This window comes from Myodes glareolus, chromosome 9, assembly GCF_982192425.1.
Source record: "Myodes glareolus chromosome 9, mMyoGla1.1, whole genome shotgun sequence".
Taxonomy (NCBI): domain Eukaryota; kingdom Metazoa; phylum Chordata; class Mammalia; order Rodentia; family Cricetidae; genus Myodes; species Myodes glareolus.
Window position 1 is genome coordinate 40,976,545 of NC_142034.1, and position 27,690 is coordinate 41,004,234.

Sequence of the window (27,690 nt, forward strand, 5' to 3'; positions counted from 1 at the left end):
CTATCTGGTAGAGGCTCAACCAGCTGAGCCACCTGGAAGGACACTTTCCAGCCTGTTAAACTGCTGTAGGCTATGTGGTATGATCTAGGTTCCCAGCTTTCTAGAGTTGTACCCGGCGCTGTGGTTGGCTTTGGCGATGCGACTATCTTAGAGTCATTTCTACTCCCATAAGTAAACCCTCACCCATATTCCTGTAAGTAAAACAAGCAAACAACAAACACCTCTTTGGTGCACTGAGATGGGTTTTTGTGGTGTCTGTGCTATGGTCTGTCATTAGTTTTCTATCTGGGTGAGTAGATGGTTTCTATGTCTCCTCAGCAATAGTGTCATACACTGAGCAAACAGACTCTTTCCTGGAGCTAGAGAAGGGGCTCAGGTACCCACAAAGTGAAGCCCCTCCCAGGAGGTCCTCATTGCCTTTCTCATATGCTTGGCCACCAAGTGGCCTGCTTTCCCTCACTTCCAAACCTGATCTGTCTTCCTTCATTCCCTCATACACAGGTGTTTACAGTGGACAGCCCAGCTGATGCCTGGACATGCCTTGTAGGTCCGCTTGGAGAGAGCACGGAAGAACTCATTGTAACTAGCTTTCCTGTTGGCCTCCACTGCTCCTTGTATAGTAAGTTAGGGTAAATGACTTAACCAGACCTCTTGAGGCTTCTCTTATTTCCCTTCCCTTGCTTTCCTTTCTTTTCTTTGCCTAGTCCCCCCCCCCCTTTTGAACAGGGTCTCATGTATCCCAAAATGGCCTTGTACTCCCCCTTAGCCTTCTGTCCTCCTGCCTCTACTTCCTAAGTGTTGGGACTACAGATGCGCCTTATCATGCCCATTGTGTAAGAGGACTGAGCCCAGAGCATCCTGCATGCCCAGTGGGCTGCATTCCCAGCCTGAGCCCCAGTTTATGTACTGAGGAAAGTGAGACTCCCAGGGTTATTGCCAGAACAGAGGGTATGTGCCCTGCACAGTGTCTAACGTGACTCTGCACTCCATATGCCTGAGACATTGACTCTGCCTTGTCTGAGGTCCCGTGGCATTGCTCGCATATGAAATCATGGTGCAAACGAGGCCTGCAAGTTTGTTAAGAATGTGTCCTTTGGAGAAACTTGCTCAGGGGGTTATTGACTGAGAAGTCATTTGATCTCTCCGCAGCTTTCACATTTGTCTCAGGGAAATACACAATTATTAGAGATAAGATGAGGGAGGTAATGGAAGATGGCAGAAAACTCTCTAGGGTGGTGGGGGGATGGTGGAGGTAGTGAAGGAGGCTGTGGCAGCAGTGGTGGTGGTAGCAGGCTGGGGTGGACCTGGGCTGTTTGACACCTCTGTGGGGAGGATAGGAGAGGACCAGCAAAGTGGGAAGAGGAAGAATAGAGGCTGGCGAAGGGCAAAGTTCAGATTCTGGACCTATTCTTCCACTTCTCTTCCTTCCATAGCATCTCTTACGTTTTTACATTGGATTCCACACCTAAAAGGAATCTTCTCCAAGTAACACTCTCCCCACCCCGCCTCCATGATTGACTTCGGGGAGTGCATTGCATGGCTTGGAACAGTGTCTTCCAGGTCCACAGGTCATTGAGGAGATGACCTTCCCGCCTAATCATTTCTCCTTATGGCTTCTCCTTTCTTCAGCGGTGGCAACATGGGGCAGGGGAGGGGAGACGATCCAACCCGGATGTCTCTTGGATACCCTTGGAAGAGGTGACTGTAGGCATATTGCAGACCTCTCTTTACCTCTGAGTGTGCAGTGCGGTGTAGCTGCCCTCCTGGGTCCCCGAATGCAAGATCACTAGGCATAAGGGATGCTGGGGGCTGTGTGCACTGCAGTCTGTGCCCGTCCGACCACTGTCCAGGTCTTCAGTGTTGGGAACTCTAAGAGTCCTTAGTGCAGCAGGCAGGTGCGTGCTAGTGAGTAGGCTCTGCAAATCCTAGCTCCAGGAGCCACCTGGATCAGGAATGAGCCGTCTGTGACATCATCAGATCTTTTAAATGCTTGCCTGCAGCCTGTCCTTGTGCCTTTAACAAGCCTCTCCTCTCCACGCCAATTGCGCGTCTACCCTCTGGTGGAGTTAAAGCACAGAACAGAGAGGCAAGGAACCCTGCTCGGGCGGGTTTGGAGTCCTGTGTGTGATATATGTTTAACCCTCACATGGCCCTTGAGGCTGCTGCAGCTGTGTTTTAGAAGTAGCAATGGCTTGCTGAAGTTAAGTGACTTGTGAAATGGATTTGCTGCAAGCTGCCGGGGTCCTGAAAGCAGCCAGTCCCAAGCAGGGACGGCACACGAGACCACTCGGCAGGAAGGTGGCTGATCCCCAGCCAGCCATGAGGGCGGCTGGCTGGTCCACTGCTAGCCATGCTGCGGATCCCTGAGTAGCTTGCTGCGGGATCCCTGGCAGGCAGGGGGCAGTGGGTCCCGAGAGCAGCCAGTCCCAGGCAGGGCCAGGGCACGAGGCCACGCGGCAGGTCTCCAGAGGTGGCTGGTCGCTGGCAGCGAGCCATGTGGGCGGCAGGCGGGCAAGGGGCAGACAGATAGGCACACCATGCAGAGTCAAGGTAGACATTTATTAGGTGGGCTATGGAGGGGAAGGGAAAAGGGGAGAAGAGGGGGGAGAGAGACAGAGACAGAGAGAGACAGAGAAGGGGAAGGGGAAAAGTGGGGAGAGGCGTCAAGAGGAAGATGGAAAAGAGTGAGAGACTAAGGCTGCAAGCAGGAAGACCTGCCTGCCTCAGTGGATGGGGAGGGAGTGGGCGTGGCTTGTCTCTTAAAGAGACAGAACAATCATTACAACTTGTCCAACATGAGGGGGCGGCTGAGTCTGGGGCAGGAACTCACAACTGCCTGGCCTGTTCTCAAACATGGTGTTCTCTCTCTTCCCATCTCACAAGCTTCTCCAAAGCCACATTGGAGAAGCAATGGCAATTCTTCTGACTCAGAAAGCCCGCTTCTGTGACATCTGGACTTCAAGATGCTAAAGTGTCCTTCCCTGAGCTGTTTGCTCAAGGTGTCTCTAGAAAGGGACACAAAGTGCAATTATTAGTAACAATTCAGAACATGGTATAAAATCAAGGAGGCCTACAAGGAACATGGCGAGACCGCAGACACACAGCTTCACCTGCTTCTGTGTGTGACCAAGAGGCAGCTGACAGAAGCAGCCATAACCTCGATCTAAAACTTAATGTTTACCAAGAAGTAACTGTTCTTGGAAACCTAGTAACAGTGACTCAGATTGTGAGGTAGGGCAGAGAGCTGGCTGGGAACTTGGGGAGGCCAGAAATGCCATGACCCATCAGGCCAGAGCTCTCTTCTTCCGTCTCATAAGACTCCCAATTTGCCAAGAGATTCTAGAAGGCAGCCCAGCACAGGGCTTGGGGGTGGTAGGAGGGGGACCTCAGCACTGTGTGGATTCTGTAGCGATTAAGATGGGTTTCATTCGGCATCCAGCACTGCATGCCAACGTTTTCATCAGCTTGTGGAGAAATCAGAGAAACATGAACAAAGTTTTCCATAAGCTGAATTTATTCATTTTTCAATACGATTGTCATTTTTTTTCCGTCCTGGGGAAAAGCTACAAAGCTGCAGCTTCTCTCCTTTCTAGGTGCGAAAATATGCGCTCCCTTTTGAAGAGAGACAGTGATTGTACACGAGCCGAGCCCTTGAGTATCTATACTTGGCAGTCTGTAAAACCTGGAACTTTGTAAATCTCCTAATTTTCTCTTTAAAATTTTTGTCGAATCACAAAATTCTCAAGTCTGAGGAAGGTGGGGTTCTGCATTGTCACTCAGCATTTGTAGCAGTTCCCTCCTCATTCTGGGGGCAATATTCTTTTCTGGTTAGCACAGACGGTCTTTGAAATTCAAATACCGCAACCTTATGCTCACATTTAATAATCTTTCTTTATGTCCGTGGAGTAACAGGCATTAGAGTCTCTGTACCCAGTAATTTGGGGGAGGGAGCCGTTTCTTTGACATGGCCATGTCTTTTTGCCTTTCTGCATCTGTGGGATTCAGTATGAAGTATGCCCAGGCCTAGGTAAGGGTCTATGTACAAGACCTTATGTAAAGATCCCATATAATCCCCTGGGCTAGGACAGTAGGGAAAGGAGAGGATGTATCTCAGTTTGTTCCGGATACTATGATGAATCGGCTTAATCTTCCTCAGTTGCTGAAACTCAGAATTTCTGGAGGTTGGAAGTCTGAAACCTGGGTACCAGCATGCTTCTCCTTGGTTCTAGACAGCTCTCTTTATGTGAATTTGCATGATAGAAAGTGCTAGCTAGTCCTCTGGCTTCTTCTTTTCGTGTGTGTGTGTGTGTGTGTGTGTGTGTGTGTAGGTCAGAGGTCATCTTACAGTGTTTTTCCTCAAAATAACGGTTACCTTGTTTGTGCATGCGTATGCGGTGTGTATGTGTTCATGTTTATGTGCACACATGTGTATGGGAGCACATGTGCATGTGTGTCCATGTTCATGTGTGACTGTGTGCATGTGGAGGCCGGGGACTGATGTTGATTGTCTTCTTTAGTAGTTCTCTATATTGTTTTGTAAGATAGGGCCTCTCATTGAACCTGGAGCTCATTGATGTAGCTAGGCTGGCCTGCCAGTGAACTCCAGAAATCTGCCAGTCTCTACTTCCCCAGGGTCTAGCTTTCTCCATGAGGTCTAGGGATCTAAACTCACATCATGCTCATAAAGCAAGCACTTTGCTAACTGAGTCATGTCTCTAGTTGCCTCCCTGTATTTTTCAGACAGGATCTCTTGAGGGGACCCGGGGATCTCCAATTAGGCTAGGCTGGCCGGTCAGTGAGCTCCAGGGATCCTCTTGTCTCTATTGTCCACCACACCTTGCTTTTTCCTTGCTTTTTATGTGGCTTCTGGGTTCCAACTTCGATCCTCATGTCCAGACAGCAAACACTTTATAGCCTGGAACTCTCTCCCAGTTCACTCTGGCCCTTCACACGAAGAACTGATCCCTTTCATGATGACCACCTCCCAAAGGGCCCTGTTTCCAAATGCTGTCATGCAGGGGTTAGGATTTCAGCACATGAATTGGTGGGGGGGGCACAAGTATTCAGCTCCTGGTGTTAGAAGGTTAAAAAGGTGAAGGGAAAGCTAGGATCATAGGCAAGGGATTGCCTAGTTCCCAGTGGGTCAATGTAGAAAAACTAGCACAAAGGGTGTAGAAGAGACGACATATTAGGAGTCCATAGTGCTAGACCCTCAAGCTACACAGTGGAGGATGCAGTGGGGAGAGAATATTGCTGTGAATTCACAGTTGCAGTTGTCAATGGGGTGGACTTGGCAGCTTGCATGGTGAGTGAAGCAAGGGCAGCAGCCTGGTAACAGGGAGCAGTGTCTTGTGTCGTAACAAATGGCTGGCTCTGCTCCTGCTGCAGATGGAACAAAAGGACCGATTCTTGCTATGGTGGTGAATCTAAATTGTGCCCTTAATGAAATCTATAGTCACCCAGAGACGCCCTGGGTGTGTTAATGGGGGATTATGTTGATTAGGCTAATTAAGGTGGGAAAAGAAGTCCACCGTGGGTGGCCCCATACCCTGCACTGGGATCCTGGACTGTGGAGGAGGAGAGAGTGAGCTGTGGACAAGCATTTATTGCTCTCCATTTCTTGACTGTGGATACAACGTGTCCAGCTGCCTCAAACTCCTGCCACTGTGACTACCCCATCATAGTAGACTGTAGCCTCCAACTGTGAGCCAAAGGGAGCCCTTCCTTCCTGAAGTAGGTTTTACCAGGATATTTTATCATAGCAGCAAGAGAAGCAATCGAGACACTTGCTTCGCCCCTGGTGCTTTCTGGTGAAGCAAGGAGCTTGCATGCATGCGTCTCATCAAGAGAATTTTGTAGTGGCGTGAACCTCAGCTTCTCTTCTGGAGCCTTCTCCTTTCCTCCCTTTTGATGTCCCCCACAAGGGAACCGAGTAGCTATAGTGTGACAGGTAGAATTCTTGGCTCTTATGGGAAGGTAAGGGTGAGCAGAGACCTAATGCTCAGGTGTGGCGCTGTCCTCTGCAGTAACAAAGTATCATCTGACAATAGACTGAGCGGTTCATCAGCAGCATTTTATTTTTATTTCTTCCACTTCTAGAACTTGGGAAGCCCAAGAGCAACTTGCTGGTTGGTTTGGTTCCTGGTGAGAGCTCACTTCCTGGCTTGCAAATGGCACCTTCCAGATGTGCGTGCAAACACGTATGAAGGTAGAGAAAGTAAGGTCACTAGCTCTCTGGTGTCTTTTCTTATAAAGCCAAGAGTCTTATGTTATCAGGGCCCTGTCCTTAGAATGTCACTTAGTCTAAATTCTTCCTTATGTTTCATCCCCAAGTACAAATACATTGGAAAGGTATTAAGCTAGGGGACACAATGCAGTGCCTAGCCACACTCGTGGACGTACCAGGAAGCCCCTCTTCTTGGTTGCCCATGGAGTCTGACAACTGGTAAGGGAAGCTCTATAGAGGAAGCCCTGGCTGCATCTTCAGGCTGAGGTGTGTGGCTGGCTCTCAGTCTCCAGGAAGGAGCTGGGGGAGACAGACTGCATAGGCCTTTAGGCTGTAGCCACTTTCTGTACTTAGCTATTGAAGCAGCGCCAGCACCAGGACCGTTGAGAACGGTCACAGATAGTCACAAAACCACCCTTGTCTTCATGTTCCTCAGGTGTCATGGGTTTAGATTCTGTCCCTGTGCCACTATGGCAGTTTAATTTAACCCGAACTCTGGAGTGATGTCTGTAGCCTTTCTCTTAGCGACCTTTTGGGCTGCTGGCTTTGTCCTTCCAGGCTTGTGTGACCCAAAGGGTCCTCATCCTGGGAAATGACAAATCCATTCTTCCAGGTTCTCAGGCTAAACCCCCAATGCCATTCATGATTCCAACCTCCCAGGCCACAGTCCGTCATCAGGCTGCTTTGCTCAGGATGGAACAGCACCAGAATCCAAGTACATACGCTTCCTTGATACATGCTCTGGCCGAGACTGTGTCTCCTCTTGTATTGTGAGTCACTGGGAGCTTCCTTGTGGGTCTCCTCAATCTCCCTCTTTCCACCTATCCCCACGCCCATGCCAGGCCTGTCTTTGACATAATGACCCTGTTAATATGAAGGCCAAGTTGTGTCATTCATCCTCTCCCAAGTCCTACATGATTTCCCTTCTCTGTGAAACACACACACACACACACACACACACACACCATACAACAGATAAGCCTCAAATACATGCTAAGTGAAAGTAGCCAGACATAAAAAACAGTATGTGGTGACTCTACTTGTATGAATCTGGAGAGATAGGAAGCATGTGGTGATGTGTCCTGGATGAAGGTGGGAAGTGGGCCTAAGGATCAGGAAAGGCTCTTGTTGGAACGATCATAGCATGCAAATATTCTAACAGTGGATTGCTGGCGATGGTTGGACATGGTGGTTTGATTTACACTGTTGAACGTAATGCTTAAACACTTACAATGGGTCAATGTTGTGTCAATTATGTTTCATCCAGGCCATTTAAGAAGTTCCTGAGTGGAGACTCCTCATAGTTCTTGCTCAGAAGTCCTGGAGAAGTGTGGTGAGGTGCAGAGAGAATCTGGGGACCTCTGCTCCCTTCCTTCTGACTGTCAGGATGGGCAAAAGAGCCTCTCTGCTCCCAGAGTGGATACAGCTTTACTGATACCTCTGGCTGTAGATGTGAGCTCCAGCATGGAGACCTCCTAGGGTCAGACCTGCATTGAAGGGTGACATGGAGGGTGGCCGAATATCCGCGGGTGACCAGCAGGGAAGATCTGGAGTCAGCAAGACTTGGGGGAGGCAGAAGGGCAGGCAAGGAGGGAAGAAATGTAGGTTGTGCAGGGCCTCAGGACCGCCACAGGGAATAAGAAGGACATTTTACAAATACATCAGGGGAAGAGAGATACTTGAAAGCTGCCTGGCCCATTAATAAATGAGAAGGGAAATAAAATTAATGATGATGATAAAAACGGCCAAGCCGCTGAAGTGCTTTGTAAAATTGGTCTTTAACAAGGAAAAGAAGAAAAAAAATTCAAGGGATGGGTAATTGGAAATGGACAGAAACCTTGTCTATAGAGCTGATAAAAGGGGGCGGGTGAATACTTAGAACAATTGGGTCATGTCTGTGGGCTTCAAACCACCCTGGCCGGATATAGACCTTGGATCTGGAGAGAATTAGCTGATGAAGTTATTAAATCCTTGGCAGGTGTTTTAACTCTATGTATTTTGGGGGCGGGTGGGGAGGTGTGAAGATTCCTCAGACAGATAAAGGAGGGAGAGCCCAGTCTCTGATGAGGTCCTGGGTTGAGGCAGCATGCTGAGTGCCCTACATGTCCTTCTAGCTTCTTGGGGGGGGACCCCCACAGAACTGTACAGGGTCAGGTTAGCCCATTTTAAAGACAAGAACTTGGAGGATCAGGGAGTTCATATGTCTGCCCAAGATGATGCAGCCGACAGTGGGAGCAGAATGAGAACCCATGCTTTTTCCCCCGATTCCAAACAAGGCTCTTTTGTATTTACCGACTACACAGGCTAACTCTCAATCTCTGGTTCCACACTTCAGAGAGACTCCTACCTGCCGGCCTCCTCCTTCTAGTCACCCCTGTCCCAAAACTTTGCTGTTTCCGATGACATTGTCTCAAGGTTTGGGGAGAAGGTTTCAGAGTTGACACATTGAGGAAAAAGAAATGGGGGCAGAGGCCGAACAGCGACTACTCACAGGAGGGTGGGGACAGGATGTCTCAGGAGGGTGGGGACAGGAAAGAGGCACCAGCAGGAAGTCGCCTCACCGCAGGTGTCCAGAGTCTGGCCTCTTTGATCTTCAGCCTTAGCTCTGACCCTAAACCTGCCTTCTGGGCTGTCATTCAGGGTGACATCATTTCCTGTCTCTGTGGCTGGGCAGTTAACGTGGACTTTGCTGGGTGAGGATGGAGTGGGGTAAAGTGTAGGACTAACTGCACACTCCCTTCCGATCCCATCCCACCCGAGGCCTCATCGCTCTGGGGTCCGGCGCACAGTCTGATGGGAACCCACCTGTGGTCAGTCACAATCCCTCCTGCTCCCTCCCATGGCTCCACTGTGTGAGGACTTGGCTTGCTCCTGTCTTCCTCTAGGCTTCTTGAGACTTGCTCTGGTCAACGGTACATTCCCAACGTCCCACAAATGGGCAGGGCTTGGCTTTATGTGGCCAGGCATCCCTTCTGTACCTCTTCATCGCTGTGTGATACACACATCCTAGCTAGCCCACCGTCTATGATGGAGGACAAAACTTCAGAGAAGAGCAACCTCATCAAGCCCACCCTTTAGAGCAGTGGTTCTCAACCTTCTAACGATGAAACCCTTTATTCTACCTCCTCATGTTGTGGTGACCCCTCACCGTAAAATGATTTTTGTTGCTACTTCACAACTGCTATTTTGCTATTCTTATGAATTGCAATGAAAATTTCTGAGATGCAGATGGTCTTAGGTGACCCCCATGAAAGGGTCATTTGACCCCAAGGGGTCGTTACGCATAGGTTGAGAACCACTGTTTTAGTGGGAAGCAGGGCTTCTCAGCTGCTGTGGTCCAAAGGATAATCACCCAGCTGAATTTAGATTAGCTCAAAATGAGCTTGGTTGAAAACCTTTGATTCCAGACACTTATTGAAACACACTACTGGGGTTTTGTGGTTGTTGGTTACATAGCAGAAGCTAACTATTACTCAACCATGGACATAGTGTATCTTTGCAGCTCACCAGGTCCTATCTAAAACCTCTTTCCCTTCAAGTTCACTAAAACCAAAAGCAAATGATCAAGCACCTAATGAGAGCACCCCTTCCCATGTGAGGCACCTAGTGAGCACCCCTTCCCACGCAGGGCAGGCTATGGACAGAGGTTTGGATTTCCGTCTTTGAGGAGCTTTGTCTGGGGAAGGCAGGAAAGCAAACAGGATTGTAAACAAGGATGTTGCTGAAGGCATCCTGGAGGGAAAGTCCTCTGGGGCAGCCAGGTCTTGGAGAAGGTACAAGCTGCCAAGGCAGAAAGTACAACATGGATGACCCTGGGAACACCACGAAAGGGGGTTGAGTGCAGGGACAAAGCCCAGGTTTATCCTTGACATTTTGAAATCCCCTGACCAAATGTTGTGTGCTTGTTTATTTGTTTAAAGGCATTGACCATGGCACTCGATGACCAGGGACACTCCATTAAATGGAAAAGTGGCACAAGATGTGATAAAACTCAAAGAAACTGAAGGGAATAAAAGACTCTTGGTGTTCCTGCCGATGCAATAAAGAGCTTAATCCAGGCCCGCCAAGGCGCAAAGGTAATTACACACCCACACCTGCTCCTGAAGTCAGGCCAGGTCCAGAGTGGCCCTCGCTGAGTTGGTGGGAATGTCGAGTGGAAAAGGCCTCCTCTTTGCTCCTCTGCCTGGCACAGTTCTTACCTGTCATCCCTAGCACCTCCTGAGACATAGGCCTCGTAGCTTCTGCCCCTCACTGCCTGCTCTGAGTGCTCCTCACTTTCTGTGAGAGGGTGGGGAAGGGAAGGGGGTGAATGGGATGGTTGGGAATTGGGGGTGTGTGTAGAAGGTGAGCAGGAAAGGTAGCACTGGAACCTAATGGTGGGCAGTATGGCCATCTCTTTGGTCCTACCCCCTTCTTCCCTGACATCCCCCCCGCCCCCGCCCCAAGAGTGAGGTGCCTAGCCCCAGTGTGTGTGATTTCAGAGTTAATCTGTCTGCACTAATTAAATATTGATGGCTGTTAAATATTCATGGGGCGTTTTAGCTGGCAGGTTTGATGTCTCCAGACCCTGCCGGTGCTGGCTGCAGTTCTGAGGCTGGAATATTTTTGGCTGGTCACTCTGTGTGTCTCCCCTCTACCCCCATTGTTGCTGGCCACGGTTTGGGGCTCCCTTGTTATATGCATTTTTGGGTCTCCAGATACCAGGTTCGTCTCCCTGCATCTTGGGCTTTAGGCTTTGGGAATTTCCATCTGGTCCCTGGTGTACAAAGTGAGAGGTTTCAGCTTTGGTTGTAGGACACCTGGGAAGTAATCAGAGAGACTGTAGCCTAGGGTGAGGGAAGCCCTGAGGCTGCGGAGAAATCTGTCAGGCAGGGTGTCTCCAGTGTAAGTCCCCTTCTAGGCATCTCCACGAGTGACTGGGAACTTGAGGCTATAGGAGATGTAGCTGGACACAGTTTCACCTCAAGGAGAAGATCCTGGGGGACAGCTGTGGCAGGAGTGAGGCACTCTGTAGCCGAGATCCCAGGACAGCTTCCCAGAGCACAGTTTCAGGCAAGCTTCTGAGCAAAGGCTGGGCGTTAGCTGAGTCAGTGGAAGGCACCTAGCATAGAAGACCTCTGTCAAGGAACAGCATGAATGGGCACCTGGACTAGAGGAGGAGGAGGCTCAGCCACCTCTGGCCTTATCATTACCCTGTTTCCAGCTCTGAAACAAGGGTGCAGAAACTGATAGAATTATAAGTCACCTCACAGAAGTTGAGCTCGAAGCTGGAATTCAAGCCCCATTTCTGGGTGAAGAGTTTGCCCTCTCACACATAACAGGGGCCAACAAATACTCCTCGCTAGGCGTCTTTATTTTTCCACAAGACTTTGATGATTCTGTCGTCTGCTTTGACAGAGACGGATCCTGGGAGGGTGCTGCTTGCATGGGAGCCTGTTGGACCCACAGCACCGTTCTCCTTGCTTGACTCAGAGTTTGCTGCTGCTCCCACCTCTTTCCACAGACACGGACCATGCACCATGCTCTATGGACACAGAGTTAGACAAATGAGACCAAAACTTCACCCATTCTCTTTAACTACCCCTGGGGAACTAAGAAAAACAATGAATGGGAAAGAAATAGATCTATCCTTCCATCCATCCACCCACCTATGCATCTACCCATCCATCCATCTGCATCTACTCACTCATCCGTCGGCATATCTACCCATCCATCCACCCACCTATATATCCACCCATCTATTTATATACATCTGTTCACCTATCCATCTATATATTCATCCATCTGTCCAGCCACCCATCCATCCTTCAGTCTTTCCATCCTCCCACCCATCCTCCCATCTGGATATAACAGCCACGGGGGAAAAGGTGAAGCCAAGAAGGAGGAAGTGGGGACAGGTGGATCAGGAAGACCTTGCTGGGTGGGTTCTTGCGTGTTTGGAGTGTGAGGTTCAGGAAGTGAGAGCGAAGACTGGGAAGAAGTAAATGGGGTCGTGAGTGTTGAGAAAAGAAGGAAGGGTATTCTGTGTCTGAAATAAGTACTTGGCCTGATTGGAGATGAAGGGGACAGAGTGGATGGGGTCGGAGTTCCTGGAGAAGAGATGAAAGAGAGGCGGTAGGGGTGGTGGCTTGTGGAGGCCCTGTGCTCTTAGGAGTTCTGTGACTCCCAAGATGGCAGTCCTTGATGGCCTCTGGAGAAGAGAGATGGAAAGACCTGTCTCGTCATTGTTTAGCAATATTGCCCTAGATGTAGTGAGACTGGACAGAAGAACATCGTGGAAGCCTAGCTTCAGGCAGAACTTGGGTCCTGGCATTGGGTCCTCCCAGGCCTTGACTGTGATTGGAGCCTGCATCGTGCTTTTTGGCAGGCCTTATCTGCCCTCTAGTGGTCGCAATGAGGAATGCACCTAGTGGAGTTTTTCCGATCTCTTAGGGCCATTTTGTAGATTCATTCAGCGGTGAGTACTGGGTACTGGCCAGCGCAGAAAACAGCGAAACACCCTCTCAAAATCTATTATCTAGTGGGAGGAAAGACCTGCCAACCCAATGTTGAGACAGTGAATTCAGCTGGGGATGGTCTGAGGGATCCAGAAGACTTCGGCTCTTAAGTATGGAGTGGGAGTGGTCTAACTGCACACACTGCATCTGAGGCCTGAATGCACCAGGATGTTCCCTGTGACATAGACCATCCACACACAGTGCACACTCTAGTCCCAGATATCAGTGAGTGTGGATGTTGAGGAGGTATCAGCGGCTATAACAGAAGTAACGAAGAAGACATTGGAATGTGGGGTGGAGTTATTGCGATTGATTGGAAGATGAGGAAGATGGCTCTTCATCACTTCCCAGCGGCTGTGGGTCTCAACCTGCTGTGAGAGGAGAGGAGGGATTTTCCAGGTGGAAAAAGAACAGATACGAGAAGGAAGCTGGCTTGGCTGTTGAACGTGGGTTCCCAGGATGTCCGCTGGGTGTGCCTGAGGCAGCCTGGTGGCCACATGGTGCTCATGTCATAAGTCACGGAATCTGCTCTACAGTGTACTGCAGTTGGTGTGACAGCGTTCAGGGCTTGTCTCAGCCCAGCAGCTCAGTGTGGCTGGAGTGAGGGGAGGTGGAGCAGGTGGTGAGGGCAGAGCGGAGCAGGGCCATCGTGGGGACATCAGGGTTCACTGACAGTTCCCAGCAAGATTCTCTCCCCAGAACGAGAGCAGGGAATGGCAGCAATTGCTGAGTGGAGGTGTCCCTTGCAGTGTCCGGACGACTCCAGGTCTGGGTTAAGGAAGGAGAGGAGCCTCTGGCCTCTAGGCGGTGTTGAAGAGAGATGTGAATTCTTCCTATTTGGGCCAAGAGCCCCCGAGAAGTGATTTGTCTCCCCGATTCTTGGATAGACCTTTCTACAGCCAGAATGAGTAACTGAGTTGTCTGCATGATGGGGCAGGTTAGGGAAACTGAGGTTCAGCTTGAACTTGGCCATGCGTGGGCCAGCTGCCTCTGCTCGCTCTGGGTCTTGTTTCTCTTTGTATCCCCAAAGCACACGGGACAGGTTGTCTCCAAGGCACTTGCCAGCCTTACCTCTCTTTTTGATCTGCTCTGGGAATCCTGCCCCAGGGAGCCCCGAGGAAGGACTAGACAGCGGTGACTGCCTTTAGGATGAAGCTTATCTGTCCTCTCGTGGAAGACAGTCCTTAACACATGAATCATTAAGACTGGAGACCTCCCCCACCCCCAGCATCTCCACTGGGATCTGTGACACTGGACCCTCAAAAGGCTCCGCTCTGAGGCCCCTGCATGCCAGGCTGAGTCTCTGGAAACAGGAAGCAGTCTGTGTGTAGAGACAGCAGAAAGGGCAGAGCCTGGAGCCATCAGGGAATGACTTTCCTGCTATTTCCAGATGGCTTAACCGAGTAGCCAGAGATGACAGCAGATGGGGTGAGACAGGACACAGAGAGAAGGGGCTCTAACAAGACACCCCTCAGCCGCGTATAGTGATTCTTAGCTCCCAAAGTGGGTCGCCACAGACAGGGAAGAGCGCCTATTGTCCCCAACAGTGGATTTGAGGATGGAGCAGAAGGCTCATTTGGCAAGGATGCACTGTGTAGTAGGGCTCCTATTACACTGTGTGCCGGCTCCCATTACAACCAGAAGAGAAAGGCATCTCTTCTGATAGCCGGCAGGAGGATGCTGGGGTTCAGAGAGACCAACCATTCAAACTAGCTGCTGCAGGGAACGCCTGGGAGCAGATTTGATTGCCTGGTCCAGATTTCCTGTCTTTTGATGGGCAGACAGAGTTATGCCCTCTCATCTGCCCCTTATTTCAGAAATTGCCCGTGGGTCCCTTTCTACATCGCCCACCAGCAACAAACACCGTTGCTCTTTAAAGTAACGCTCAGAGAGAACTTAAGAAGGTCCAGTCAGTGGAAGTGCTTGCCTTCAAGCATGAGGATCCGAAGTTGATCCCCAGCACCCTGGCTGTGGTGGCACACACTTCCAATCTCTGCTGTGGGCACAGAGGCAGGACTTGCTGGTCAATACATTTAGCTTTATTGGCACACTCTAGATTAGTGAGAGACACTGCCTCCAAATGTCCCAAGATGGCTCTTGCAGAGAAACACTCAAGGTTGTCCTCTGACCTCCTCACACACATGAGCACATGTGCACTCACAGCAGTATACACATGTGCACCATATGTATATGAACTCATACACATTTAGAAACACACACACAAACCACACTACACATATACACACATCCCATACACCATACATACACCCTATACCTCACACATAAACCACACACACACACACACACACACACACACACACACACACACACACCACTACCCACCTCCCCCCACAGGAAATGGCTTAGAAAGCAAAGCCGGAGTGGAAAGTGAAATCACCCTGCTCCCCATTGCTCATTTTGGGGGTGCATTTAGTGCCGTGGTTTGTCCTGTCTGTAATTCTTTCTTCCTTTATCACACAGCTGAGTTTATACTGACTGTACAGTTTTGCATCCTGCTTCCATTCACACTATCATGAGTATTTTCCATGTTATTACACACACTTCATAAACTCTGTGCTGAAGGCAGCAAGCCGCGGAGCCAGGCTTGGCGGCTGTACATTTCGATTCTCTGTAATTTCTCATGGCTCTATACACCGCCTCCGCCTTGGAAAGCAGCTCCATGGAAGGTACTTTGATGCCTAACTTGGTTTCCTTGGCTGGGACAGGAGGAGATTCTGATGTACTGTCCAGAGGGTCTTGTGGCCGGCTTACCCACGGTGGACACAGTGGTGGGGCCCCTGGAAAGAAGGCCAGGCAGCCCTGTCCTCTTTTCACATCCTTCCTCAAAGACACTGCACACTGGCCTGTGTGTGTGTGTGTGTGTGTGTGTGTGGCTTGTGCAAACATGTGTGCACATATGTGTGACAAATATGCATGCATATATTCAGGCACTTGTAGAAACCAGAGGAGAGTATCTGGTGTCCTTCTCTATAATTCTTTATTTCCCTGAGACAGGGTCTCTCACTGAAACTGAAGCTATGCTGGTAGCCAGCAAGTCCCAGGGATCCTCTTGACTTGGTCCTAACAGCGCCTAGGTAACCGTAGTGTGTGCAGCCTTGTCTGGAATTTGCCACATGGCCATTGAGACCTGAACTCAGGTCTTCCGGTTTATGTAGCGAACATCATTTACCTACGGAACAGCCACCTCTGTTCTTTCCCTATTTTTCACTACTCCTTCACAGCCTAAGTGCTGTTTCCTAAAATTCTACCATTAAGCCATCATTCTAGACAGGACACTACTTTGATCAAGAGTAGAATTTACTGGTTCAGCAAACAGAAAAGTCCCTGGCTTCAGGAAACCTTGGATCCAAGAGCTTCGCCAGTGTAATCCTGGACTGTGGCAGTCTCTCAGCTCAGCTCAGGTCTGTTGATGACTCTGTCCTGAGACCCACATGCCAGCAAGAGGGCCGCAGAACCTTGTCAGCCTGCCTGTTGCAGACCTTCAGACAAGGGCAAGATGAAGTCCAGAGCTCACTCTGATTGTGTTAACTCAAGTAGCTTATTTACATTCTGTGTAATCACTGTCCCCAGAGACAGGGCCTGCCATTAAGATTAGGGGACAGGGGCTGGCTTCACTTGACCCAGCGCCCCTAGTTAGGAGAGGTGGTCCAGGTCCCTGGGAAGTGTGCATGCCTGGGCAATGTCTTTCAAGAAAGGGGCGTGGCTATGCTGATTGGAAGGCGGGGAACAAAACTGCTGGTGCTGCAGTATCTCAGGAGGATGCTTTCTTCTTTTGGAGACCAAGTCTTACTATGGAGCCCAGGATGGCCTTTAAGCCTTGATCCTTCTTCAGCCTCCCAAATTCTGGAATTACAGAGATGTACCTCCACACTCAGCTCTTGGGAGACAAATCTCATTTCAGTAGCCTCGCCTCTGCTGTTGCAAACAAGCTCTCTTGATAGCCTGCCTGAGAAAAGCTACCCTTCATCTGTGCCACTGCCAGGACAGGGAGCTTACCTCCATTCCGGCCAGCTAGCTCATTGGCTAGCTCATTCTACCCTGGCCAGCCTGCTCTACCCTGACTAGCCAGCTCCATCCTGGCTAGTTCACTCCACCCTGAGCAGCAATAACTGTGACGATCAGTTCTTCCCTGCAGAGCTGGCATCTCTGCACCTCTAACCACACCCTAGGCTTTGTCCTCTCATGGACGCCCCAGGCCAGAGTCCCAGCCTAGCATATTCTTTCCTGTGTGAGACAGGCCCAGGCTGCGTGAGATATAACTTGATCATCTCTCTCCTTCACCTCATTCTCCGCAGACATACTCCGCTGGGCCAGGGGAAGACCAAGAACTGACCAAGAGGCTGGGGGCTGATGCAAGAACATACATTCACAGTTTTTTCCAAAAGATCGTAGAAGGCTGCCTGAGCCTCCTCTCTAAAAAGCTGCCCTGAAGTGGAAAGATGGATTTCGGTTTCTAAATCATTTTCTCCCCTGGGGCTCATGTGAATTGCTCCTTTAAACGGTTTCAGGCCCTGGAAACAAAATAACAAGCCCAGCCATGAGTTATGTAGCAGGATGTTTGTCACACCTCCCTAAAGGGAGCCCTCCCCGAGAAAGAGCGCTACACATGAGCCACAGGGGCAGTAGCAGCAGCCACGGGGTTGGCTGTCTGTCACCTTCTCTCTCTGTCACTATTGCCTGTCATTCAAAGCCAGCCCTATGCCCTTCGGACAGTACCCAGCCCATCATGGATCCAACAGGTCACAGCTCAGGTAGACCACAGATAGCTATTTCTGTCTTGGTGTCCCCACAGAGTTGCATGTCACCTGTGTTTCTTTCCTGTAACCCTAGGAAGCCATTATTCAAGATGACAGTCATTAACTCCCAGGCTGGGCGGCCTTCAGAAGACTGTATTACCACCTCTCTGATAGCCACAAGCAAAGGGACCGGTCAAGAAAATCATCCTTAGACTAGACTTCATGAAAGTCAAAGGCAGGTGGCTGAACTCTGGCAGTTCAGGGCAACGTTTGCTGCTGTAACAGCTAAGGCCAAGGTAGGGCTTTAGATACTGTGGAGGTTCACCTAATGCCTCTGTGCAGATGGAGATACTGGGTCAGGTTGCCAGGAGCCATCCTTCGTGCTCTTCCTATACCCAGGCTACTGGATGCTCTGCCACCTTGAGCTAGGGATTTTCCGTGGAGATGTCAAAAGGATGGTCTGCATTTCAGGTCAGCAGAGAGGAACGGGAGCAGAGAGGAGAGCAGAGGGGTGGTGTATGGGGAAGCACGGGCAGGTCTATTTCTTTCTTTCCATTGTTTCATGGTACCAGGTAGAACTTAATGACAGAGCTGCACGTGGCTGCGGGGGGTGGGGTGGGGCTGGAGAATGCAGTCTGGCCACTCACCCAGCATGAAGAGAAGAACGGAGGTACAAGTGAGCAGAGAACAGTGTGTCACACCACCCCCATCCCAATATCAAACCCAGGAAATGAGACTGTTCCCAGGGGACCAGAGGAAATAGAGTGTGCATCTGGAGCAGGCATGGAGGAAGGGAGCCAGACAGAGCAGATATTCCTGTGGGCACTGTCTCGTGGACACGCCTCCCCTGCCATCCTGGGGGACCCAGGGTCCAGGGGCCTTTTCCTGCCTCTACAAACCATCTGCAGGGTGATACAGGGACTTGTGAATCTGCAAGGCTCTGCACTTCAGTGTTGGTCTCTCACCGGCAAAGCCTGTGCCTTGAAGCCCTCTCCATAGAAGCAGCTGGAGAAACCCTTAAATGTTAGCCAGATTGTCTAGGAGGGCCGAAGGTTGGTAGGGCAAGAGAGGCTCTGATGTCTAGCTCAGACGCCCATGGGAGGAAGCACAGGACGGATTTCTGATGATGCGGCGATTCCCATAGAGCATCTCTGACTTGTTAGCAACACTTTATCTGCCACTCCACATCGCATCCACTCCAGAGGACCATCGCAGACTCAAGGACCCTCTCAGGCCCTCAGCCCATTCTGTTGGCTGCAATTAGCTCCTCGTTGCTCTTGGTGAAGCAGCACTTGGTGCCTTGTGTCAATCTGTAAGAGAGGGATCCTCTCAGGACAGCCTCTCACTCCTGACCCTGGTCCTCAGGGAAGTACCATTGCTCCCCAGTCTCAAATGCTCCTGCTGAACCTTTTCCTTGACTAGAATAGGCCCTCCTCCAGGAAGTCCTGGTCTTTGGAGAAGGATAGGAACAAAGGGCTGTGTCTAGCTGAGCATTTTGCTTGTTCTTGGTTATGCACTGTGACTTCGGGGGTGGAATTGCCTCCCTCCCTTCCTTCCTTCCTCTCGCCCTCCCTCCATGCCCGTCCCCTTCCCTTCTTCCCATTTCTCTCCCCCCATCCTTTCTTTCCCTTTTTTGTGTGCGTGTGTGGAGGACAGCGGCCAACCTTAGATATCACTCCTTAGGATTCAGCCACCTTATTTATTATTTATTTATTTGAGACGGGGTCTCTCACTGGAGAGCAGAACTCCTAAGCGGAGCTGCTTAGGTGAGGGTGACTAACCAGCAGCCCCAGAGACCTGTCTTTCTCCACCTCCTCAGTGATGGGTTATAAGCATGTGCCACAACATCTGGCGTCTTACACGGGTTCTCACGCCTGCACAGCAAGTACCTCACTGACAACTCTCTCTGCAGCACCAACAGAAGAGGGCTCTGGGAAGCACAGAGTTTACCCTGCTGTGTTGGCAGGCACGCGACTCCTCTGAGTCCCTTCTTTGCTCATTCTTGATAACATCCTGACTTCTGTCTCTGTTTCCTCATGAAGGCTCCCGGGTTCCCCTCTCACACACCTTGACAAACCAAACAATGGGTTGAATTCTAACAGCACATCTCCCCCAGCTTTTAAACATCGGCCCTGCAGCTTGTGGCTTTTTGCTGTCATGACTTCTCAACTCTGACTCTTGGCTCACCACATACGTGTGCATGTGGCTCAGAACCAGGGTCCTGTGTCCATTTGCTGTACTCTACTTATGCACGTCACCAAATCCAGCAATTTCAGGGACCTAGTCATAGATTCCATGTCTCTGCTTGATCTAATTGGCTCAGATCCAAGCATCCTTTTAAGAAAGAACATTTCACTGCAAGCAGCCCCTATAAAGTAACGAGAATTCTTTTTTATTTGAGGTGGCCTTTGGGATAATGGTATTCACTCAGGCTGCAACCCACCACAAGTGCCGCTATCCAGGGCAGACAGCTCTGGAGGAACTCAGTGGAGGCATGTGTTCTAGATATGTGGGGACGGGTGGAGGAGGGGAGGGGGAGAGTGATGGACACAGATGGGGCGGGTGGCTAATAGGTTCTGGGTTCCATGAAAGAAATATCTTAGATTCTTCAGGTCCTCTAAATATGTTGGGATAGAGAACACACACACACACACACACACACGTACACACACACACACACACATACCATGCACAGATACACACAGTCTAAGTCTATATGACTATTGCTTATGCTCCTTGCCTGCCTAGAATGTTGTCATCCTAGAACAACTCTTTTCTTATAAGCTTAGCTGAGACCTCTTACGTCATTCACCACACTCAGTCTGTGTGTGTGTGTGTGTGTGTGTGTGTGTGTGTCTGTGTCTGTGTGTCTGTCTCTTCTGTAGACTGCAAGGGTCTGGCAGATAGGAAGGCTTTATTTCTCATTTTAATGTCTTTATCGTCTGTGGCAGGTAATCAATACTCAATGAATCTTGAATGAATGGCTAAAATTAACACACAACTTAATGTAAAATCTTAATGAATGTTAAAAATTGAAGTGAGTTATATTTCCTCCTAAGTCCCTTCCTTATCAATATCCAGGAAGGCCTCTGTTCTGCAGCTAATGATGACCATGAATATTTCATAGGAATCCTTGCGGAGCCGCCACGCCCCGCATCGGCCATGTTTAATGGCCCGTGTTATTCCGCCGCCTTAATACGTCTCACTCAGCTAGGTCGGCCTCCACTTCTCTAGCCTTTGGGCTGCCAGCAATTCCTGGTTATTATAGGTATCACGCTGCTACCGACATGCTTTTCTTACTTTGGGGATAATATCAGAGTTTTTCTTTTTACCAAAGAAGGAATTACTGGGTCAGAGTTCCAGCAGCCCCCTCGTTGCCTGATTGCTGATGGAAATTGGTGCAGCCTCTCTGCAGAGCAAGGCTGAAGAATGGCTTTGCAGTCGCTGCTCATCTTGAGTTTTCTCATATTTATTTCTGGGGCTTTAATGGCCACATAACTGGACCTGAAAGTTGCTTGGATCTGAATTTTACTTCCTCACCGATGAGACCGCACCTCTCCCCATGCCATGATTTACCAGCTCCATTTCCCAGTGTGATTTTGTTCCTCTCCTTTGACTACTTATCGGAGGAATCACATCTCAGTCCATCCATTATCAGTTTGGGGCAGTGTGCAGGTCTGGGAAGGAGACCACGTCAGACATAACAGATGCCACCGCTTTCCCTTTCATATTTATTTTTATTACACTGTGGTGCAGAAAAAAAATGTGCGTTCTGATGTATTTGAAGCCATCCATCAGAACTCTGATGGTATCTGTTCCTTCAATAGCCGGGCATTTATCTTCTCATCGGCAGCAGGGGTAAGAGTGCCGGTTTCTTTTCTCCAGGTCTGTCACAGATTAACGTTCAGTTACAGCCCAACTTGACGGGCATGCTGTACGGATGTAAATGACTCCCTGGCCTGTTTGCCACCCAGCCATGTTTATTAAACAGCCATCTCCTTTTCCCCAATGTGAATGCGAATCTTTGTTGGTCCAACATTGGTTTTGCTCAGTTCAAATCCATCTTGAGCCCCTCTCGTCTTCACCTTTGCTGTTTTCGGATGCGGCATAGGATGGTTCCCGTGACTGGCTGTCTCCGTCTTAATCTCCCAGAAGGAATCTGCAATCATGGCCATTAAAAGACAAATTCCTTGACTGTTTTTTACCTGAAAGAATGGGCTGCTGGCTGTCGGATTCTATTAGAGGACTTAGGAGGATTTACATTGAGATTACCTTCACTCTATATATTGACTTTGGGACACAGCATATGTACTTGGGGATTACAATTAGACCAAGCCTGGAAGGCTCCCCAAAGAACTGAGGGCTTCAGACAAAGGGAACACTGTTTTCCTTTAACAGGGCATGAGGCTCAAAGGGCCACAGGGTCAGAGGTGGAACTTAACGAATACTGTCTTTTCTCCAGTGTTCCCCCTCTCCTAGCCTGGACACACAGGTTAGAAGCCTAAGAGGGACCCTGGCATGGCCTTATGTCCCAGGGAAAAGGTGGCGGTGGGTGAGGATGGTGAGCAGAGGATGGCATAGGGATTCACACACCTCCAACAGCCTAAACCCCACAGCGCGTGATGCCTGTCACATTGGTGTCAACTTCTGTAAGGCCTTTCCCTGTGCTGTGTCTCTCGGTGGCCTTCTGATGGATCTGAGCCACTCCAAGCACGCCATGTGCCTCAGTCTCCCGGACAACTGAGCACTCCTAGGCAAAGGCATCACAGCTGTGGGTGCTGGTGGCGGCAGGTCTCCTGGTTGAGTGTGGCTGGGGCTCTGCTGTGATTCCAGGCTCCATGATCTCGCCCCACTCCATCTTTCCTCCTTGCTGCGCATTGGTTATTCTGCCCAGGCGTGGCCCCGTTCTCCCAGAGCCCACGTGATCCTGTTTGTTGGTTTGTTCATTTCCCTCAAAGTCACCCTTTCTCTGGGCTGCTCTACATCAGGACTTGCTTGTCCTCCACAGCCCCTTCCTTGGTGACATGACCACTTCTCAGCCCTTTGGTTTCCCTTTCCGCAATACTTGCCCGCATTTGCTGTTTCATTCCTCTGGATCCCGTGGGATGGTGGCCCTTTCACAGCACAGAAGCTGTGCTTGCCAGTGGAGCATGTGACTTCCTGATGTCAGAATCCTTGACTTTCTCACTCCCCATTTTCTCTTCTTACACACTTTTCTCTCTGACCCGAGGAGCGTGCCATCCTAGCCTTTTCCCTGGCCCCTCCTTCACAGGTTCAGTGCTCCTAGGTTCCACTCATGGCCTTGGTCTTCGCCATTTGCAATTGCTCTTTGCTTGCTCCCTTTCTGACTGTGGTCTCCCTGGCTGGGTAGCCATGGATTTAATTTGTCACTGCAACATCTTCAGGCTCGGGACTGCTCCCTCTGGTATGGCGATCCCTGTTTCCCTAATGTGCACTCCGGAACCCAGATGTCTGTGTTCAACAATGCCTTGTCACTCGGTGGCTCTGTGACCTTCAGTAAGTGTTTTTACACATCTGAGGCTTGACTTTCTTCCCCGTGGGGTATTGGTTATTGTTACAGCATAGCTGGCTGCTGGCCAGACCTCTCCTTCAGTTGGCCTATGGGATGTGGCCTGCTCAAGTCTAATTGGCTGTCCGCGTCCATCTCCAGCGTCCATTTTCCCATGTATTTCTTCCGCTTGGTGGATAATGGATGGTGCTGCTCAAGTTCCCAAGCCTTGTGGCGTCATTTTGCCTTTCTCTCTGTGCCGCTCACTACATCTCTCCCTCCTTCACCCCTCTGACTCCACTTGCCCTGTCCCTGCTCACGCCCTCCTCCAGCAGGGACTGATGCTCATGCTGCCCACTGTCTGAGCCCGTCCCGGGTTCCTGCCATGGAAAAGTCTATGTCCCTCGGCACAGTACACATGCTTCTGCCTGTTCGCTGTTACCCACACCCTTCTCCCCCGCTATACCCCGCTATGTGTATCCTTCCCTTGTTCTCAGTGATTTCTGCTGTTTCACCCAATGCTCACCCTGCCTGGAACGGTCTTTTCCGGCCTTTTCTCTTCATATTGCCAACTCCCTTTTTGTTGTAGTCTCGTGACAGAAGCAGCCACTCCCTAGCAGCTTTTCTGCACAGGCAGCACGGGACTCTATCCCCTCGGCTCCCCGGCACTCTGTCCCCCACCATTTGAAGGTCTCTCGCACATTTTTCTTATACTGTGTGATCGTCTTTCTAGAAGTCTCTGCTCTTTATAGAGGGAGCATGACTTCCTTGCCCATTCCCTAAGACACAGTAGGTGTTTCATAATAGCTGCCGAGGAAACATCTCATTGCTCATCTGTTTCATGATGGAGCATAGTCTCCTTCACCCCAGGAGCAAGAGATCCAAACCCCTCCCCTTTTTCTTGTTTCTACTCTGCATCCTTGACATTAAGAAGCCCAACAAAAGTTATAGGAGTAACCAACCACTCTTTGGTCTACCCCTCAAGATGGAACACATGCCCAGTACTGTAAATCTGACCAAGAATCCAAGGCCAGGGATCATAGACTCAGGGTGAACCCCTTGTTATTATTTTGCTAATTGGCAGCATCCAACTAAAGCCATATCCCTCTAAACACATATCTCTCTACCCATAGATTTGTGCCGCTCTCAGACCCCACCAGAGAAATTTCCTGGTGTAGTGGATGGTAGTTAATGCAGAAGCTCCCAGCTGGTCACAGCGTAGCGACTACGTGTCTGTGGGATGCTCAGCTACAATGGGACATCTACATCACATCCTCAGAAACCATTAAGGAGGAAGGGTAGAGAGATTATAAGAGTTAGAGGTTGGGGAGGGCTGGATTGAAGTGGTGTCTCCTGGACACATCAGGGCCATTGTCCTTGTGAACTCATAGCAGCTGCTGTCACCTGCACAGGATGAAGCCACTCAACATTCTAGCATGAAGCATGGAGCCCCTCTCCCTGCTGGAGGAGCTGTGGACAGCCAATGGCTCCTGAAGGAGGGAGTCAGTTTTCTTGAGAGGTGTGGCTCCTCGTAGGTCGACTACGCTCCCTAGAGTAAATGGACAGCAAAAAATAGAGCTGATGAGTTGTTGGAAAAAGGAAAACGAGGATACAAAGTTGGGAGGGGTAGGATGGTGGGGTGGACCTGGGAGGAGCTGGAGGGAATTGGGGTGAACATGACCAAAACCCGCTGTACGAAATTCTTTTTAAAAAGCTGAGTATGGTTGGAGAAGAGACGATCCGTGTCTTCTTGGGAGACAGAGAAGAGGTGATCCGTGTGCTCAGGAATCTATGGTGTGGGATGAGACAGAATTGAAGATGAGAAGATACTTCCTGAGGAACTGACCGGGCCGAGGGTGAGCTGGACGGGGAAAGAAGGGAAAGAAAGATGCTTGTGTAGGAGTGCTCATGTTCTTCCGCTTGTGACCAGGCAGACAGAGCCCTCATGCCAGTTCTACGGATTACATCTACCTCACATCAGCTCCGGTTCACACGACGGCTGTGCAGCACAGCCGGGACGTCGGACACTCACCTCTGTGCACTCTTTCTTAGCTTGCTTCATCTGAACAGTCAGTGGGCCCTCTAGGGTGAACTCAGCAGAACAGATGCTGTGGGACGAAGTGTCAGGACAGATGCGGTGGGGTCAAGTGCCAGGTGCCTTGTCTTCTTCACTCATGGTTCCCCCAGGCAAGACATTGGACTCCAGAGAGCTGAGCCATGTGCCTAAGGTCTCACAGAGCTACATAGGGGCACAACTCCGAGGCCCTCTTCTTCTCATCCCCCGCATGTGCCTTCTACACGCGAAAGGTGGTTTTCCTGATGGGCGTAGAGCACAGAGTAACAGCGTGTAAACCTTGAATGTGACCTTTTGGCCTTCTGAGTAGATTCTTCATCCAAAACATCCCCACTGGGGGACACAGAGACACTTGTCCAGTAGGCAAAGACAGGAGCATTCTGCTTCCCACATTCCAAGGCTGCAGTTCAATGAAGTTAGGAGATAAATTGCACAAACAGTGAGGAGCCATTCAGTCACACAGAAGTTAGAAGCATCCCCCAAAGAAAGCTTTGAGAAGGGAGGAGATTCAGAAGGAAGTATTTAAAGAACAAAGATGTAAACACAGCATATCATATAAATTTACGGGATGCTGTCATGCTGATACTTAAAGGAAAAAGTATTGCTGGTGATGGCCTCTATTAGTGAGAAAGAAAGAAAACGGGGAATTAAGTCTCCGCTTAAATAACCTCAAAGGCGCACAAATTATACAGTGAAAGCGAGGTGGAAAGAGTAATAAACCCAAAAGCAGAAACGAGTAAACAAGAACATAAAACTGAATTTGAAGGGCTGAGTCAGTACCTCTCACATCCAGCCATGAATCAGGATTACCCAGGATCCTTGTTTGACCCATCCGAGTCAGACTCACCGAGACCTGGACCCCGGAATCTGTATTTCTGGCAAGTGTATTAGTGTCAGGCAACCAGTAGCACCCCTGGGTGTGTTGGGGGCTGTTGTTTATACTGATCTTTCTCCGAAGAGACAAAACTGGGTCCTTGGCTAGCATCACTTTGGGTGATCCTTCTCCTTTCTTCCCTCCATGGGTGAAGGCACTGCGGCTCTAGTCTCTAGATACAGGGACTGATCCTGAGAATGAACACCAGCTCTGACTGAGCCTGTGCAGATTTGGAACCTGGAGAGATGGGTAGCCTCCCCCATATGTCCCCCTATATGTCCATGAAGCAGTGGGTTTCTTGGCACTATACTTCCCAGACTGTGGGTTGGAAGAGAGGGCATGCTAGATAGGTTTTTGTCAGCTTGATACGAGCTAGGGTCTTTCAGGAAGAAAGAACCTTAACTGAAAAGTTTTTCCATAGGATTGACTTGTAGGGCATTTCCTTGATTGATGGTTGATGTGGGAGGTCCTAGCACCCTGTGGGCAGTGCAACCCTTGGGAAGGTGGTCTTGGATGGTGTAACAAGACAGAGGAAGCCAGGGAGAGCAAGTTTGTATGGATTCTTCTGCGGCCTTTGCATCAACCCCTGCCTCCAGATTCTTGCTCTGTTTGCGTTTCTGTCCTTGCTTCCCTCGGTGGTGGTCGACAGCGGTGTGGAAAATGTAAGCTGTAGCAAATCCTTTTCTCCCCGAGTTGCTTTTGTTCATGGTGTTTTTCACAGCAGTAGAGCCTATAAGTAAGACAATGGGGTAGGCTGTTCTTCAGAGAGAGACGGTTAAGGCATCCTAGAGACAAAAACAGAGGGGCAGACGGGAAGAAGTTCCTGCATCCTTTGAGTCTCTGTTTCCTTGTGTTCCTAAGAGCCGGCTGCTTTGAAACCCTTTGTTTCCTAGAGATGCCCATGTGTGTGTACATCGTTTAGGCATTATACCCCCCCTTGGCAGGGCTCCTGTTCCATGTACCACTGGAGCCTAGCAAACAGGAGTTTACCAGGTTCCTCTCTTTACAGGCCCAGGCTCACAGTAGCCCCACCCACACAGCCATCCTCCGAGTGGAGTGAGAAGAGCACACAGGGACACTTGTCTTGCCTCTGTGCCTGGGTCACCATGATGCTTTCTGCGTCCTTGTGTTAGGTAAGCCGGTCAGACGTCAGACTCAGCTTTCTTCTCTGCAGCACACCTCCCTCAGTTTTAAGGTCAGATCTGATCACGTGGCCTGATAACCATGAGGATGGGTACAAAATGCGTGTCTTTTGGACAGTTGTAGAATAAATCATAAATCATAAAAATAGAACCTACATTAATAACATTTTACATTTGCTGTCAAGGTGGCTGTGAGCAAATGCTTATATAGCATAAAGCTGAATATCTAATCCAGACTGGGGACAGCGTTGGCTCTGGGCGTTCAGAGACAAGTGGAACATGCTCACCATTTGTTCCATGGAGGAGACACACCCGTGAGTAAACAGAAATGGCAAAAAGTCAGGCCCAATGGACAAAGCAAGGAGGTGATGGAGACAGTGGTCCAGGTCTAATTGGTGGAGTCTGCCTCAAAGCAGAAGCCAGTTTTCCTGGGCCTAAGACAGGCTCATAGGCCAATCAGGCAGTGAGGATACATGGAAAGGTACACACTAAGGTTCATCCAAGGAACTCAGTCATCAGGGGCACGAGAGCCCAGGGGGCCTGTGCAAGGGCGGTGGAGAGGAAGGCTAGAGGAAGCAGGGAGAGGCTGACCTTGGAGGGCCTCTGGGGAC

The 27,690-nt window shown here is 50.0% G+C and overlaps 1 long non-coding RNA gene across 1 annotated transcript; it reads left to right on the top strand.

Moving 5' to 3' along the window:
- LOC148120876 (uncharacterized) lies at positions 1-27,396 on the top strand. Its single transcript, XR_015738677.1, has 5 exons — positions 1-193; positions 502-619; positions 10,147-10,302; positions 26,947-27,070; positions 27,265-27,396. It is a non-coding gene; the product is annotated as an uncharacterized LOC148120876 (long non-coding RNA).
- Positions 27,397-27,690: the final 294 nt, after the last annotated feature.